The 12,026-nt window shown below is 37.9% G+C and overlaps 1 protein-coding gene across 1 annotated transcript in view; it reads left to right on the plus strand.

Annotated features, from left to right (window-relative positions):
- Positions 9,652 to 12,026, plus strand: part of LOC109234277 (SNF1-related protein kinase regulatory subunit beta-3) — a 12,297-nt gene continuing 9,922 nt past the window's right edge. Inside the window, exon 1 of the mRNA XM_019400189.1 lies at positions 9,652 to 9,677. The gene's annotated coding sequence lies outside the window, so the exon portion shown is untranslated. The remainder of the gene's footprint in view (positions 9,678 to 12,026) is intronic.

A 12,026-nucleotide genomic window follows, 5' to 3' on the forward strand; every position in this document is an offset into this window, starting at 1 on the left:
TTAAATTGAATCTTTTGCAATCGTGGGTGATTCTTAAGGCTTATTTTGAATCGTTTGGTTGGTAATTTGCTAGATATCGTTGGTTCAGAGGCTAGTTTGAAAGGTAAAGCCGTGGTTGAGCTTTAAGTGGCCTTTGGAGCGAGGTAAGTGTTGTGTTTAACCTTGATCTGAGGCAATTAGGAACCCTTGCACTATGTGCTATGTGAATTTCATGTGAGCGGCGTATATGCGAGGTGACGAGTGCTTATACGCTGCCAAATTATCTATTTTCCCTGATTTACCGCTTTTCCTTAATTGTTTTCTTTCCTGTCTTAACTGTTACATGCTCTATATGCTTTCTATGCTTAATTGCTACTTGTTGTTCAATATCTTCTCCTATTCACGATGTTAGTTCTTCCATAGTTTCATGACTCCCTGTTATTTGTTTAAGTTGACTTGCACCTACTAATTGCCGATTGCTGGATTGGTCTCGCTGTTTTGTATTACTCGTGTAGATTTCTTTACTGTACAAGTTCCCTTGGGTTCAGTTTGGTATTTATTGACCGTAAAGGCTTTGTGGTAGAACTATTGATTTGATTGTGCTTGAGTATTTGGTACTGATATGGTGGGATTGGGCTACACGCCGCAGCATGTGTAATAAGGGTGGATTGATATGGTGGAATAAGGGTGAATATGTTCTATACAATGGGATCGGGTTGCACGCCGCAACATGTAGAATAAGGGTGGATTGATATGGTGAAATAATTGTGATTTATGACACTGTGTTGATATATGGTGGAATCGGGTTGCGCGCCGCAATATATTTACATATATTATCTCTGTTATTGATGCTATTTCAGTGGAATAAGGGAGGATTTGTGTTGCCTGGTGGGATCCGGTTGCACGCCGCAACAACCTATATGTTTTCATTTCTTAAGCTGTGTTGGTTTTTCGGTATTTGCATTTGAACTGTTAAAGATTGGTAATTCTGGACTATGCTGGTTTATTCTTGAGGTTGTGGTTATCATTTTCAGTTGACTGTTTAATCTGTTCAGTATTGCTATTATTCTGTCATAATTATATACATTGCGTACAGGTTATAGTGTAGGTGACCCGCCTTAGCCTCGTCACTACTTCATCGGGGTTAGACTCGACACTTACCAGTACATGGGATCGGTTGTACTGATACTACACTCTGGAGTCGGTCCTAGCGGCGACTACTAGAGAGCTCATATTGGACAGCCTGCGGAGACTTGAGGTACAACTGCTCAGCGCCGCAGCTCCTTAAGTCCCCACCTTTATCTTTATTTAGTTGTGTATTTTCATTAAAACAACTTTGTATTTATTTCAGACCCTTGTATGTATTACTCTAGAAGCTCGGCACTTGTGACACCGGGTTCAGGGATTTGTAGTAGCTGTCTTACGGTTTTAGCTTTTGCATTTATATTTGGATTATTGCAGTTAAATCAATTCTTCTTCATTTAATTAAATTTTAAATTATTAAAACAGATAATTGTTCTAATGTTGGCTTGCCTAGCAAGTGAAATATTAGGTGGCATCACAGTTCCACGGTGTGAATTCCGGGTCGTAACACCATGTCTCATGTCGAGAGGGATGAGGTAAAATTCAATCATTTTATATGGAGATTGAAGATTATCTCTGATTTCGTTTGGGCCATCATCAACTTCAATGGCGTACTTTTGGCAACAATGGTTAGGGTTCTTATTCCATAGACACATATAGTGAAATTTTATGTAGGTTTTTACATTTATGCTTATGTTTGAAGCGTGTTCATATGTCCATGTCAATCTTAAAACTTAATAACATTGACATGGAAAAATATACATTTGAAGGGCAAATTGGCCAGATTATAATTATTTTGTAGTATAATAAATAAATTAAACTAATGTTACAAAATAATCACAATAAGGGAGGTAAGTGTAATATTGTAAATCACAAGGAAGGTAAGTGTTATCAAGCCAAACCTGAAGGGCGGTCTCTGAAATTATCTCTTTTTAATGTAACAATTATTTTGATTTCTAATTGTCCAAACATGATTATATGAATCATAACAAATTATACCTGCTTCAGTTAAGCTCGTCATAGACTTATAATTATACAAAAACAATAAAAACTATCTAAAGGGAAAAAAAGATTCTCTTACGATAATCTAAGGCAGATTAACTTTTTAAAAACAAATTCAAACACTCACAAAAACAAAAATATAGAATAAGTATATGTGGTTCAGTACTATATCATATACGCAATGTCCATTCTATATCCAAACCAATGGGTTAGAGAGAATGTCTCCTCCTTCTCTCTAAGTAGGGTTTCCTCTCCTACTCCTTCCTCCTATTCTAAACCTAGCACATACAATACCTGCAAACCTCTCCAAACTATGGAAAACACTAATGAAGAAAACTCCCTGGACCAACAAATCACACCCCAAATAATCCTAGCTAAGGAAAACTCAACTCCACCTGCCTCAAACGAGAGTATAACCTTGAGAACAAATATAGTTTCGACCAACCTAGAAACGACTACCATGGATATGGAAATATGCAATGAAGCCTGCACTAACAAAACTGAAACAAAATCTGATAACACAACATTTCCAACGAAGAAGATGTCCTTCCTAGACACACTGGTAACGGGCAATGAAGCAAATAAAGAACCCGAAGGAAGCCAAGTCACAGTCCAAACCAATATGGTCTCCGATATACATGAGGATGAAACAAACAACTACCCTAACTCGGAACTGTTCATTCCCATTACCTCATCGGATAAGAAACGTATATATAAAAATTGGTCGAGTGCCCTCATCGTTAAAATCTTTGGGAGGAGAATAGGCTATCAATTTCTCCAGAAAAAAGTCCATGCAATATGGAAGCCAACAGAAAACCTTTCTCTAATAGATTTAGGTTGTGACTACTATTCAATAAAGTTTACCAAAGAGGAAAACTATAACAAAGCCCTTCATGAAGGGCCATGGTTCATAGGGAACCAATTTCTCACGGTTAGAAAATGGGAACCCAGATTCGTAGCATCAAAAGCAGCCTTAACCTACTCAGCTATATGGGCAAGGCTTCCGGAGCTACCTACGGAATTTTACGACTATGAGATCCTTCAAAAAATTGGTCAGAAGTTGGGACAACTAATACGTATCGACGCAAGCACCAAATCCGCCTTAAGGGGTAAGTATGCTCGACTTTGTGTCATGGTACCCATAGAACAACCCCTTAAAACCTTCATTGTGATTGGAAAACATATACAACATTACGAAGGTTTTAATCTACTATGCACGAATTGTGGCAGACTTGGTCACAGTGTGAGTAACTGCCCTCACCAAGCACAAAAACCAGCAGAGGAACAAGCTAGCTCGTCCACTTCCATGGCTAAACCTCACATGGTGGATACACTTACCCAAAAAATAGACCAATGGACTATAGTATCACACCAAAAGAAAAACAAAAAACAAGATAAAAACCCTACCAGGAATGACCTTGATACCCATAAGACAATGACTAACCAAAAGAAAATTATAACCAATACTCAAAAATGGCAAAAAGCTGAAACCAAAGTAGAAGAAAAGCCACAAAGTGTGGACGAAGAGAGTAAAAAGCCGCTGGACAATAGCAAGAAGGGAGGTAACGGTACTATAACTCCTATTACCCAACAACAAAAAGTGATGAGTATAGTACCTGGTAACCTTACCAATCCAAACCTCACCAAAAACTCATTCTCTTGTCTTTACCCTAAGGATATTGTCACAAACAGCATAGAAGACACAAGTTCCCCTCATAACTCACAAAATCCCTTAGGCAATAACTCCCATATCACTTCAACTCCTACCTCCTACCCCTTAGACGCCTACTCTGGACCGACGGCACATCACTCCCCATCCCAAGCCATGGACTTAGACCTAAAGAGACCTACAAAAAGCTCAACACCCTCATTAATGCATAACTTAGGTAGCACACAATCCTTAGCCCCCATTCTGCCCATGAAAGATACCAATCTCACACAACAAATCCCTAGTACTAATCAAACTCAACCCTTGTCAAACTCAAGTCAAACCATCATTAATGTACAAGACACCCTAAACCCTAGGAAGGACAAGTCTCTAGTACCACAAAATGTACCTCACACTCCCTTATTAGACCAATACCAAACGGATCGCTTCACTGAGGAACTCAAAGCAAAAACATCCCACAATCTTAGCAAGAACAACCTGAACAATGCCAAGACTTCCCCTCAACCAAAACAGGAGACACCAAAGGCCAAGGAGGAATGTATGGACAAGACCACAAACCCCTCCACAACCCCAAACACCACTCATCTTCACCACAAGGCCAATTCAACCGAACCATACCCCCCAATCATGGTTGGAATGGGGCCTCATGGGTCATGCACTAAACATAAATCTCCAGCTAGAAGGGAGGGATCTCATAATACAAATAGGGGATCCCTCATACTTGGCTCAAATTGTGACGGAAGGAATGCAAATTGGCATGAACAATGTGATGATGAGACCATGGTTGAGTCTCCAACAGCCCATGCTCATGAATATGGGCCCCCACCCCTCACCTTGGAGCTCCCATGCAGTACACCAACACCACACACCCATGCACCACCCAAACCTACCCATTTACCCTCCCCATGCAAACCCTCAAACCTCATTCCCCTACATGGTTGCTGCCCAAACACAGCCACTATCACAGCCCAACAACAACACACCCTCAACCCCACTGCCCAGGACATCACCCCGCTCCACCCTTCAAACATCGAACCAAACTCAAACACCATCTCCAACCCCACAAAACCAGATTTCGAACGTGATGGAAGAGGAGGGAGAAGAGGAAGAAATGCCAACGGAAAGAATAGTGGAGCACGGAGTGTTAAGATACCCAAAAACAATGGCATTCCAAGCAAGAAGAGAAAAAAGATTCATCTTAAGTTGCCCGGTGGATTTGAGGAAATGCTCAATTTCCATAAGGAAGGTGAACCCACCGAGCATCTACCAACATGCGATGGTGTTAGTACCAACAATATTCTCCCATTGTTGGACGCAACAGGAAATGATGAGGAACGAAGATAACTCCTCGGGCAGCCAGGGAAGAGGTGTATCAACTAGAAACATTAGCATGAATATGATTATTTGGAACTGTCGTGGAGCAAATGGAGCAGAATTTAGGAGAGCTTTTAGAGCTATGCTTGATTATCATCGTCCTAGTTTGGTCGCGCTGCTAGAAACAAAAATGAAGGATCACCATACTCTGGTCCAGGATTTCGGCTACACCAGCTCAATTCAAATGCTGGCCAATGGAAATTCAGGAGGTATTGTACTCATGTGGAACAATGGAGATACAATGGTGGATCAAATTGGAGGAACGGACCAAGAGATACACGCCATGGTAAAGGTACGAAACTCAACAAAAAAATGGTTATGCTCTATTATATATGCTAGTAACCTTATGGAAGAAAGATTAATACTGTGAAAAAATTTAAAAATAGTAGCAAAAAATTTTAAGGGTCCTTGGCTAGTTGCGGGAGACTTTAATGAAGTCACCTGTGCATCGGGAAAATTTGGAGGACTGCCTATTAGTTACAGTAGAATATCCAAATTTTTAGATTGTATGAACAATTGTGGTCTAGTAGACCTAGGTTTTAAAGGGCAAAGATTCACTTGGACTAATAAGAGCAAAAATTGCAAAAACATTATCATGGAAAGGCTTGATAGATGTATCGCAAATACTGAATGGCTAGAGCTATTTCAAGACGCAAATATCAAGCATTTAACTAGAAGCCATTCTGACCATTGCCCTGTCATGTTAGAATTTTCCAAAAGGTTCCCTACTAATAATAATATATTTAGATTAGAAACTATGTGGCTATCTCACCCCACGTTTAGGGCTCTAGTGGATAACTCTTGGTCGAACCAACCTAATATCTCAATAGCTATAGAGAAATTTAGTCTGAATGCTATAGAATGGAACAAAACTACTTTCGGCAATATTTTTAAAAAAAAAAGTACCCTATTAGCTAGACTAAATGGAATTCAGAATTCTCCAAACTATCCCCATAGCCAATTCCTAATAAACCTAGAAAACGATCTCCTGCATGAGTACAATAGCATACTCAGACAAGAGGAGGAATTCTGGAAACTCAAATCCAGGATCCAATGGATCCAGGATGGGGATGCAAACACAAAATTTTTCCACATCACCACAATGCAAAGAAGAAGGAAAAACAGGATTATTTGTTTAAGAGACGAAACTGGAAATTGGATTCAAGAACAAAAACCCATCAAGGAACATATTATTGAATTCTATAAAAAGTTCTACACCACAAACCACAACCAATCCTTGCTCAAAAACAATCACCTCTCCTACAGCTCTACTATTAAGGACCAGGACCATATTTCCCTTAGTAGTATCCCCTCTATAGAAGAAATTAGGAGGGCACTAGATTCCTTCAAACCTTATAAATCGCCAGGGCCGGATGGACTCCATCCGATTCTGTACCAAAAGTTTTGGAAAGAAACCAGCAATCTTCTCATAAAATTCTGCCAGGATTCCTTCTCAGAGAAAAGAATGCTTAAAAGTATGAATAATACACTAGTATGCCTAATCCCTAAAAGCGAAAATGCAGAAACCATTAGGCAATACAGACCCATAAGCCTTTGTAACACTGCTTACAAAGTTGTCACTAAGATTATAATAAGCCGCATCAAAACACTACTGCCCACCCTTATCCACCCTACCCAAACTAGCTTCATAAAAGGAAGAAGGGCTGCGGATAATGCTCTAATCATCAATGAGTTCTTCATCATTTCAAGAACTCCAAAGGGAAAAAACCAAAAATGATGATTAAAATAGATTTGGAAAAAGCATTCGACAAAATAGAATGGTCCTTCGTTAGATTTTCTCTAGCCTCCCTTAACTTCCCTCCAGACCTTATAAAACTCATTATGTCCTGTATCTCTACTACCTCAACTGCTATCCTGATTAACGGATCTAGAACGGAGTTCTTTGAACCATCTAGGGGAATCAGACAAGGGGACCCCCTATCACCATACATCTTTATCATATGCATGGAGATGTTTTCCAGGTTAATTGACCACGAGATTGACTGCTGCCGATGGACCCCAATAAAAATTAGCCCAAAAGGCCCGGAACTCTCACATCTCTTCTTCGCGGATGATCTCATTCTCCTAGCTGAAGCCAACCAAAAAACCTACAGCTCTATCATTGACACTATCACCAAATTCTGTAATGCTTCGGGCCAATCAATAAATTTTGAGAAATCAAAAATTGTGTTCTCCAAGAATACTCCTATAAGCAAAAAAAGCCACATCAGCAGTTGCTTCTCTATGAATTACACTGATAACTTTGGGAAATACCTAGGCTTCCCTATGCCTAACACTAACCCCACAAAAAAAGACTTCCAGTCTATCCTGGATAAACTCAATAATAGACTAACAGGCTGGAAAACTAAATTCCTTAATATAGCGGGTAGGACAACCCTCGTAAAAGCCACCCTAGCCGCAATTCCAAACCACGTCATGCAGATCTATGATCTCCCCAAAACTATCCTAAATAAGATTGACGCAATACAACGTAACTTCCTCTGGGGTAGCACGGAGAATAAGAAAAAATGCCATCTAGTTAAATGGAGTATAGTCACAATGCCTAAGAAGCAAGGGGGTCTAGGAATACCTAATACCCATATGAAAAACTCCTCTTTCAATACAGCCTTAGCATGGAGATACAAAGAAAAGAAAAAAAACTTATGGGCCAAAATTATTCATAATAAATACAATCACAGAAAAAACACGAATACGGGCTCCCACACATGGAAGGTTATCAAGAAGGGTAGTGAAATTTGTAAAGCCAACACTAAATGGTTAATAGGGGATGGAAAAGATATTAATATTTGGCAAGACAATTGGGTTAATCAATCAGGAACGCTTAGGGAATCCATCCAAGGCCCCGTTCAAGCTGGGGAACTTAACAAAAAACTGTCTTAACTAATTAAAAATGGAAGTTTTGACCTCACGAATCTATCATTTGATCTTCCCCCGGACATAGTCTCTAAAATAAACTGCACTTACATAAAACAAAATGGCCCCTTTAGGGATACATACACTTGGAATTCCAAAAATCACAACTGCTTTTCTATCAAAGCAGCATATGAAGCTGCCTCGGGATCCACGGGCACTACTAAGGACTTAGCCTGGATATGGAAAATAAACTCTTTAAATAAATTGAAATTCTTCCCGTGGACAATCTTCTGGGATAAACTACCCACTAAAGAATTGCTAAGAAAGAGAGGGATTTGCCACGAAGATACTTGTAATATTTGCAATAAAGAGACGGAGAATATAGAGCACATCCTCTTCCAATGCAACTACTCTAGGCAAATCTGGTATCAAATTAATTCAAAACATCCCTTTGACCTAAATCCCAAAGGAAAAGACTTCCTTCAAATCTGGCTTAAAAAGAAACTCCTGTCAAAAGAATCCTTTGACAAGTTCCTCCGTTGGTCAGACTTTCTCCCATTCCTCTTATGGCATATCTGGAACTTTAGGAATGGTATCATCTTTGGTAAAAATATAACACCCATTAACAAAAGCCAACCCATCAACAGGGCCATCGAATTCCTTTACTTGGCAAAAAACAATCTTCTAAAACCTGTTAAAGATACCATTTATGTAAAATGGGAGCCTCCCAATCCAAATTTCTACAAGCTTAATATAGATGGAGCCTGTGCGGGTAACCCAGGAACGGGGGGAATAGGAGAAGTGTTTAGAGATGAGAGGGGGAATTGGATATTAGGTTTTAATATGGGATTAAATTATGCCACCAATATCTACATGGAAGTTCTAGCCCTCCTTCACGGAGTCAAAATAACACTAACAAAGAAACTCCTTCCACTAGTAATAGAGACGGACTGCATAGAGCTATTAAACCTTCTAAAATCTAACAACTGTCTCTATCAAAATTTAATTGATGACTGCAGGTACCTATTGCGGAGGGCGAATGATCCACAGCTGAAACACATCTATAGAGAGGCTAATAGAGTAATGGACTTATTAGCTAAAAATGGATGCAGCCTGGACACTTTTTGTAACTTGCAAGTTTTTGATGTACCGCCTATCTTTACTTTTCATGCACTAAAAAGAGGCAATCTTGGCACTATGTGGCCTAGACTGAGTTCTTGTTGTAATAACTCGCGTTTATTGAATAAATCTTTTATTACCAAAAAAAAATATACGCAATGTCCTATCATACAGATTAAGTAAACATTAAATAGTTAACTAAACAAAGATTACAAAGGTAATCAGACCTCATCTATTTAATTTGACTAGTCCTTAATGAAAGACTAATTATAAGTTGGGCCATATGCTCTTTCTTAAATGATGAATCAATTCCAATTATTTTTCTTTGGGTATTTCTATTTTCTGTTTTGACTTCTAGCTTTTATTTCTTTGAGAAATTTATATTGTTTCCTCAAATACAATTCGTGTAATTTCTAAATTTGATTCTTTAGATTCTACGGCGGAATCTTCTAGGTGAGATTCTCATTTTCCTTGAGCTTCTTTCATAAGCTGTAAAGACTCTTTAGTTAGTTTTATTTCTTTTTCAGTTTCAGAACACCCCCCCCCCCCCCCCTTTTTTTTTTTCGGCCATTCTCAGGTAAATTTTTTAGCTTTTAGCTTCCGTGATTGTTCATTTACACTCTGTAAACTGAATTTTTAATTTTTTATATACTTCTTTGCCTAATTTTGTGGAGTTTTTTGTTGAAAGAACTTATTTTTACCAAATTCTTGATCTTTTTTCTGCTGTCCCTTTTGTTGATCATTGGGTTTTTAGTTTTGTAGTTCTTGTAGTTTTTCAGATTCTTTTTGGTGGAGTAAAGTTTTAATTTTTATTGGCAGTGTATGATTGAAGAGCCATAGCACAGTTGAATTAGGTTAGTGTAGATTTTGGAACTTATATTGGTTCATGAATTATTTATTGTTGTAGTCCCCTGTTGTTTGGTTAATATATGTTTGTAGAATCTTAATTATCTTTATAATCAATGCATGTAGATTGTATAGATCCCCTATGTGATTGGTTTGTTAATGAGAACTTTTTCATGATTTATATCATCAAATAGTTTCTTTTTTGGGGGTGCTTTTAGGGTTGGTTTCTTTTTGGGTGAGGGGAGGGGTGGGAGTGGGTCGCAACCTCCTCCTTTATCCGGGCTTGAGATCAGTAATGTAGCAAGCTTACACACGCAAAATTTAGTATGCGTCTAAGATAAGCTTAAATGGAACTACATAGTTAACGAGGATTCATATAGCCGACCCCGTCTTGCTTTGAGTTGAGTAGTAGTAGTAGTTGTAGTTGTTGTTAAGATTTTGGTTTATGCCTTTATGGGAATGAGTTGGAAGTGGGGCGAGGAATTTTGGGTGGAGTGGAAGGGCTAAACCAATAGTTAAAGCTTGCAACTTTATTAGGACAAGCTTGTAGTTTGGATATTTGACATCAATTATCACAAATATTTAGTGAGTTTTCACGAAGGATCATTGGCAGCATTTTGAGATTGTTTATCGACAATACATACAACAATTACGGCTCAATGCCAAGCTAGATTGTTTCACATATTTTAAATGATTTGATATTGCTGAAGTTTGAATTCCTGCCTATTTGGAATTTTTTATGGGAACCAGTGGGACTAAGGGGTCGTTTGGTAGAGTGTATAAGAATAATGCTGAATAGGGTGTATTAATAATGCTGGTATTAGTTATGCTTGCCTTAGTTATGCTGCCATTAGTTATACTAATATGTTTCTTATCCATTGTTTGGTTTGATGTATTAAAACATTGCGCAATTTCTAAAAGAATTGTTTGTTTACAAAAATAACCTCATAACTAGTTCATCACTTTATCTTTTTAAAAGAAACATAAGTTGAGGAATATTTTATATGAAAAAGGTTTTAAAAAAATTATTTGATTTGTCTACCTTTATTGTAATATAGAACTGAATATTTATTTATAAATAAAAAGATTGCTAAGTATTTATTTATTGACTAGGGATATAATTTTATTTCCCACTTTCTTGATTATTTCAAACTTGCATTAATATAATAGCATATTTTAATCAAGTTTAGATTTTGAAGGACAATTTTGTCTTTAACTAAGCTAATGCATGCGTTAAAACCCATTGCATTGGTAATACCATGGTTTTTTATGCATTAGTTATGAATAGGATAATACCATGTATAGGTTCAAAAATGTACCAAACATGGCATTATTAATACACAAAGCTGATGCATGCATTATTTTATCTAATGCATCGTACCAAACGACTCCTAAGAGTATGGATTAAGTATAGCTTGTGTACTTGCATGTGTACTGTGTACGTGTGCCATCTATATATAGGTCTTTTTATTCCAAGCTTCTAGTTTAAAATATATGTTTTTTACCTTACTTAGCATCTAATCGCCTATGTGCATGGTATAAGCCATTATGTGGTCATAGTCGAGATGGAATAGGTCGTATTTGCAACTTCTTTTTTTCAAGAATTTCTAGTATAGGGTAAAATAATATGGTTACGTGCTATTCATCAAATTTGGATTAACAAACAATTTTACTTGGACAACAGTAGGGTATGCGTTGTAAGTGAAACTTTGGAAGATTTCTGTGGGCTCCATTTGCAACTGGGAATCGGACCTACTTACCGTTAATTAGGTAAAGTTGACGAATTAATATCTTATCAACATAAAAATGGCATAAGGAGACATGATGTGCTTGACACCGAATTAACAAGAAATATATTGAGTAGATTGGACCAAAAATCCTTGGTTAGAGGCAATTCAATCAAGAGGTGAGAAGATTTCGCTGAATACTGCATAAGAATACATGTTGCTATGCTAAACTAGAATGCTCTTCATGCAGTTTAACAATAGTTCTCTCTCTCTCTCTCTCTCTCTCTCTCTCTCTCTCTCTCTCTCTCTCTCTCTCTCTCCCCCCCCTCTCTCTCTCTCACTATATATATATA

This window comes from Nicotiana attenuata, chromosome 11 (assembly GCF_001879085.1).
Source record: "Nicotiana attenuata strain UT chromosome 11, NIATTr2, whole genome shotgun sequence".
Taxonomy (NCBI): Eukaryota; Viridiplantae; Streptophyta; class Magnoliopsida; order Solanales; family Solanaceae; genus Nicotiana; species Nicotiana attenuata.